Raw genomic sequence first — 6859 nt, forward strand, 5'->3', positions numbered from 1 at the left:
TGAAATTATTTTAATTTTAGGTGTTACTTTTGTCCTTTCCCCTTTGTAAATTACATCAGTTTCCCTCATTGTTTGACAATAATACAATAGAGTTCAATTTTACTTCAAAAATTAGATGTTGACCAATGACTCAATATATGTTATTTATTTATCTTAATTTATGTGATCAAATAAAATTTAGATATTTAATTTTAATATATTTTAGATATTTTAAACTATTAATTATCGTAATTTATAATACTTTTTATGTAATTTTTAAATAATATATGTTGTTTCCTTGTTCAAACTTTTGTGTCATAATAGTCAATTATATTTTAAAAATAATTTAAGTTTTTAATTATTGATATTTATAAATTTCTTTAATTCAATTTACGTGGCATTGATATAATTTCGAGAGTTCAATCAAATATTTTATATGTTTAAAATTTTTAAAATTGTTAATTATTATGATTTTAATTATTTTTTACGTATTTTTTGAAATATATAATAGATTAAATTATTTTGTAGATATTTTAAGTTGAGGGATGGCCTTGGCTCAGCGGTAAGCTTGCTTACCGTGGTGTGCCAGGGTCGGGGGGTTCGAAACGCCCCTCCAGCGAAGCTGGGGTGAGGGCGCGTAGGTCAGGCCCGGAGTGGTCCCCCCCTCCCCGACACCTACGGAGTAGGTATGAACCGGGTCGTCCCTTTATATTTTAAGTTGTTAACTATTGTAATTTATAATGCTTTTTATGTAATTTATAAATAATACATGTTACTCTCCTTGTCCAATTTTTTATGGCATTGATAGTCAATTATATTTTTAACTATTTCAATTTAAGTGACACTGATTTAATTTCGAGAGTATGCCAAATTTTTTCTATCTTTTATTTCGAGAGTATGCCAATATTTTTATATCTTTTAAATTTTCAATTATTGTGATCCATAGTATTTTTTACATATTTCTTTGGAATATATAGCAGGTTATTTTTTTTTAGATATTTTAAACTATTAAATATTATAATTTATAGTTTTTTTTATGTAATTTTCAAATAAATATATTTTACTCTCCTTGTTCAAAGTTTTGTGGTATTTATAGTCAATTATATTTTTTAAATAATTTATTTTTTAATTATTATAATTTATTATACCTCTTCTTTTATTCCAATTTAAGTGTCATAATATTTTGATGGCCATAATACTTAATTAGGGGCGATGTAGTAAAATCATGATTAAAGCAACGAAATATACATGTCTTAAATGACTTATAATAGTGATATAGTAAAATTACTATAAAAAAATACTTGTGAAAAATAATTATGTGGGCCTTATATTAGATATTAAGTCAATTTAATATTATATATTATTAATTTTTTTAATAATTAGATGACTTTAATAAATTTTTAATATTAATTTTTTAATACTTGGATAACTTATAATAATAATAATAAATTAGAGGTAATATAGTAAAATTATGGTTGAAGCAGCTGAAGCAACTGTCATAAATATATTTTTTATTTTTTTATTAAATATTATTCATTTTCTAATACGTAAACAACATATAATAATTAATCAGGAATGATATAGTAAAATCATGAAGCAAGTAGCTGAACGGTCGACAAGTAGGATGAGTCAAAGTTGCTAGCTCCCTCTTATAACATAAAAGAAAAACGACTCCCATGTTATGAAATGTTAGGTAGTGTTCGCTCATAGATTTTGGAGTAATTTTGAAAACGAAAAAAGATTTAAATTATTCCACATTTAATAAAAATGATATAAAAATATCTTTTATCTACCTATTAGTTTTATTATGTTCCTTACATCCTTGGGGCTTTATATTACCCTTTATTTTATTTTATTTGGAATCCTAGGATAATCAACAAGTGCCACAACTTCTGTCACAGTCTCTTTCCTTTGGGTAAACACTTTTGTGTGCATTGGGTTTTATCATCCTTTGTGTAATAGCCTGCAAACCACATAAGAAAATGTAAACCGCACTAGGCAAGCCCTATTTGACATGCTTGACTCAAAAGGAATTAAGGGGGAATCGATTCTGGGTTATCCGTGTGAATAACCACCCTTCATTTTAACAACCCCATATTAAACCAAAAAATATATATTTCATAATGATGTGGAGGCCCCTATTGCAGCTAAGATAATTAATTAAAGGGATACTTTCAAATATATATATATATATATATATATAAAGGAAAGCACACAACAGATTGTCAACATGTTTGCTTGAGTTATGCGCTTCCCTCAGAAAAGAGTTTTTTAGCTCAGTGGATGATGCTTGACATTTCAAGCACCATGTCGCAGGTTCGAACTTGTATGACAACATTATTTTTTATGCCGCTGATGTTGTTTATATTTTTAAGCTGTGTACTTCCCTCACAATAGAGTTGCTTAGCTCAATCGATAACGCTTGACATTTCAAGCACTATGTCGCAGGTTCGAACTTGTATGACAACTTTATCATATTTTTAAGTTGTGTGCTTCCCTCACAATAGAGTTGCTTAGCTAAATTGCTTGACATTTCAAGCACCATGTCGCAGGTTCGAACTTGTATGACAACATTGTTTTTTTATGCAGCCATTCAATGCAATAAGGCCCTTGGTGTGCTAACATGTATTTTATTTTTTATTTATATTGTGTATTTTCAATTTCATAACAAATATATTTTCAATAATTAAAAGGTCTTTTTCAAATAATTTATATATTTAAAAATTATGTAAAAATTATTCTAAATCACAATAATTAATAATTTAAAAAATATATTAGAAATTATAGTTAAGAAAAATTATTTCACTCTCAAGAAGAAAAAGTAACATACTTTCTTTGTTCAAATTTGTGTGGCAGGTTTTGAATTTCAAAAGTTAAGCAATTTAATTTTCACTTGAAATTTGGACATAAAATCGTTTTCAATTTTTTCGAAATAACATTTACATATTTGAAAATCACATAAAAGTACAACAAGTCACAATAATTAATAATTAAAAATATTTAAGAGGTGTATAAAAAAATATGACAAAAGAAAAACTTCATTGAATTATAAAATTTCAAACGTATCACATAAATTGAGACGACAAAAATATTTTTTCATTTATAGATACTATTATAATGAAATTAGCATTATACTTTTGAAAAATATTCTTACTATCTGATTTTATATTATTGGACCCGTGCTTTACATATGCGCTTCCTGACTAGTTTACAACAAGTATAGTCATATTTTTAGTTACCAAATAATGGACGAAATGCAAAAAAAGCTCCATTTTAGCCACAGTAGAACCGTGGCTAAATGTCTTTTTCTTTTTGTAACTAATAATTTTATTAATTATGAAATTCATATATAACTTCTCGAACCTATATAGTCATGTATCGATATTGTATAACTAGTTAAATAATGTATATGTAATATATTGATATTGTATAAGTTTGTATAAACGTGTATCGATATTATATAAATAGTTATGTTATGTATTAATATTGTATAAATGGTGTATAAACGTGTATCGATATTGTATAGATGATATATAAATAGTTATCGATATTGTGTAAATGTATATGTACATGTATCGATATTGTACAAATATTTATGTAATATATTGATATTATATAAATGATGTATTAACGTGTATTTATATTATATAAATAATTTTGTAATATATATGTAATATATCGATAATGATATTTATTTGACTATCATGCATTCCAACCTAATAAATAAAAATATAAACAAAAAATAACAAATGACATAAATGTTCCTCTTTTTCATAAAAGAAATGAAATAATTATAAGAGCAAAAAAGTTTTAATAAAAGAGAAACAAATTTAAAAAAAAAAAAAAGAAGAAGAAGAAGGAAAAAAAAAGTGAAAAAAAAGTAATGATTTTTTTTTTTTTTTCAAAAAAATGTTTTAAAAAAAAGCAGGAATGGTTTTTATCTTAAATAGGGATAGAAAAAAAGAAGAGAAAACAACGCAAAAAACAAAAACAAACAAAAATTAAATAAAAAGGAAAAGGCCATGACGCAGAAAACAAAAACAAACAAAACATGAAAATGAAAAGGAAATGGCCAAATGGCCATATCGGCTATAATTAATATGGTTGAATGACTATATTTGGCAGAAACATTAGCCGAAAGGCCACTTAAGGTAGAAAGGATAAGTGTGACTATTTTTTGTGTAAAAAATTTAACACTAGCGATATTTTATATAATTCCTTTTTTTCAAATAATAAGGGATGGCAAAGCTTTTTCTCTCTCGGCTCACGTTAGCACATGGGAAGGAGAGCAAAAGCTTCGAATTTACTGGCTAATTCAAGAGGAAATGGATGAGATAAGGCTACGTATACTATGGGAGGTACTGGGAAGTGTGTGGACGTGTCAACCGTCAATGGCACAGTACATGGGAACAAAACTCTATTGATGATGTAGGATTCTTCGACCGTGAATGTAATGAATGCTACTCACATTCTAACTACGAGAATTGTATTGAGTGAAATACGCAATCTATGGCGAATGAGGAAACACAATTGCAAGGTGATTTGAATGTAGAAGAACGAGGGATGAAATCGTCGGAGAATGCTCCACCTCATCAGGTGAAATCGAAGGTAGCTGCAATGATGGCTAATATGTAGGAATGGCTTAAGGCCATCTTTTCACCTAAATCACGGGCTGATAACATGGAAGCAATGTCTGTGCAGTCCAATCAAGGTGGATATAGTGTTCCCTGAACCTCAATTTGCGCCAAGTTTAATTTTATGTGGCGAAACTTAGCAATGCTGGATTTAAGCTCGATCTTGTGCAGATGAGTAAAGCAGGAGAACACAACATAAAACATATAGAGGATAGTGATATAAGTACAGAAGTCGAATACTGAAGGAATGCAGTGATTTGCTAAATGTTGGGAGTTCATCCACCTTTTTAATGTGTTGAATGGTTTTGTGCAGCGAAAATAGGGAACATTAGGCATTCGCAAGTGGCTATGCTGAAAATGGCATTTTATTGGTGCAATTCAATATAGCTGAGGGGAAGTCATAAATGTTACAAGGTGAAATTTATCATTTGACAACAAACCACTTATATTGAAAGGCTGGACCTCGAATATGTATTTTTCCAAGTAGGAGATAAGTTTTGTTCCTATTTGGATCAAGTTGCCTGGGTTGGAATTTAAGTACTATAGTGCAAAAAGTTTGAGCAAAATTAGAAGTCTGGTGGGGAATCCACTTATCATTGAAAAGAATACATAAGAGAAGATTGGCCTCAACTTTGCCAAATTACTAGTTAACATTAAGATGGGGAAACCTCTGCCTAATATGATCCATTTTAGAAATGGAAAGAGCCAAATGATTCAGCAACAAGTGCAATATGACTAGAAACCTACCTTGTGTACTAGTTGTAAGAAGTATGGTCATGAAGTAACAGTGTGTAGGATGAATAATTCTGGGACAAAAGCTATTAAAGATCAAAGAAAAGGTACAAAGTTGGTTGAGGCTAATGCAGGGAAGCCACACATTACGACAAAAGTAGGGGATAAAAGTATATAATAGATGAGATCAGTCCCAAGAAGTCTGGTGTTTGTTTCACAAGTTCAGAAAGGGAATAAAGAGCCTAGAATTGGAGCTTTAGGGGATGTCTCGGGGGAGCCATATCTACTACTTGGAAAGCAAAGACAGTGGAGGTTTCAAACTCCTTTTAGTAGTTAGGAGAATGCGGTAATCAGATGAATGAACAAACCACTAAAGTTGGTAATGGGGGGAAGGATATTCCCCCAAGTGGCTATGGTAAAGCTACTTAGCTAGAATACCAAAGGCTTGAATGGCCTCACTAGGCAGAAGAAGGTGAAACTCCTCAACAATAATCTGGGATTAGGTTTAATAAGTTTTCTAAAATCTAGAAAAAAGTTAGCAAACTAGGTGGTATTATTGAGCCAATGTTTGGTGGTTGGTGTTCATATTGTAATCATAACACTCACTATACTGGGACAATATGGATTATATGAAGGCGGAATTATTATGAGGTGAATATCAAGCATGATACTGCTCAAGCAATGATGAGTGGTGAAACATATTCCATCACAAGTAGAGTTTCTGGATACTTTAGTCTATGCCTTTAATTTTAAGAGGAAAGGGTAGAGTTATGGGATCATCTTAGACAGATTCATCAGGGTTTCAATTTAGCATGGATTATATTTGGTGATTTTAATGTAGTGACAGAAGCCACTAATAGTCTAAGTGGAAATGTTATTGCTCATGCAGAGGTGGCGGACTTTTTGGAATTTATTGAAGATTGTCAACTAGAGAAAATGAGTAATACTAGAGGTAAATACATATGGAATGATAGACAAGATCAATGAATCTTCTCTAAGTTAGATTGGGTGTATATGAATGGAGATTGGATTGATTCAATGCCTGATATGTAGATTCATGCCTTGCCTGAGAGGGTAAGTTATCATTGCCCACTTTTAGTGAGGTTGGTACACTTGGAGAGGAGAAGGAGGCTTTCTTTTAAGTATTGTAACAACTGAAGCTCTAACAATTTATTCTCTCAAATTGTTCAAGATATTTGGAAGGTACAGGTGAGGGGCGTTCGTATATATGGAATAGTACAAAACTTAAATTGTTGAAACATAAGTTGAGGCATCTGTATAAACATCATTTCAACATTTGTTGGATCAGGTGAATGAATTAAGATCTACCCCCCAAGGGATTTCCGGGTGGGAAGAAAGTGATTGCCAGCTCTTTGAACGAATAGGCTGCTAGAATAAGTTGTTTGAGAATAGGTTGTTCAAGCATATCCTTCTCTCTAATAAGATAAATTAGTTAACTACCTGTCCTCCAAGAAGCGTCATCTCTTGGGCGCTTTGTTTCCCTTTTTTTCCAA

Source organism: Capsicum annuum, chromosome 1, assembly GCF_002878395.1.
Source record: "Capsicum annuum cultivar UCD-10X-F1 chromosome 1, UCD10Xv1.1, whole genome shotgun sequence".
In the NCBI taxonomy this organism is placed as follows: Eukaryota; Viridiplantae; Streptophyta; class Magnoliopsida; order Solanales; family Solanaceae; genus Capsicum; species Capsicum annuum.